Source organism: Gavialis gangeticus, unplaced genomic scaffold (genome assembly GCF_001723915.1).
Source record: "Gavialis gangeticus isolate Ggan-Ray unplaced genomic scaffold, GavGan_comp1, whole genome shotgun sequence".
In the NCBI taxonomy this organism is placed as follows: Eukaryota; Metazoa; Chordata; order Crocodylia; family Gavialidae; genus Gavialis; species Gavialis gangeticus.
In genome coordinates this window covers 5040509-5040744 of record NW_017729032.1, presented here as the reverse complement: position 1 = coordinate 5040744, position 236 = coordinate 5040509, and the positions used below count along the sequence as shown (strand labels likewise).

Sequence of the window (236 nt, the reverse complement as noted above, 5' to 3'; positions counted from 1 at the left end):
GGGGGGGCTGGACCTAATGATCTGCAAGGTTCCTTCCAGCCTCTAACAGTCTATGAATCTATCTGTAGTAGTAGCTCTGTATTAATACTATGTAATGTCCAAGGATCCTGGTTTTCTCTGATTTTAATAAGTCCCCATTTTTTTATTTAAAAAAAATTACCCCAAATCCACATTTTTCCGTGATTTCATAGACATCAGGGCTGGAAGGGACCTTGTAAGATCATCAGGTCCAGCCC

General features: G+C 40.7%; 1 protein-coding gene across 1 annotated transcript in view; it reads left to right on the top strand.

Moving 5' to 3' along the window:
• Positions 1-236, top strand: part of ALG8 (ALG8, alpha-1,3-glucosyltransferase) — a 36686-nt gene that overhangs the window by 6906 nt on the left and 29544 nt on the right. The gene's annotated exons all lie outside the window — the stretch shown is intronic.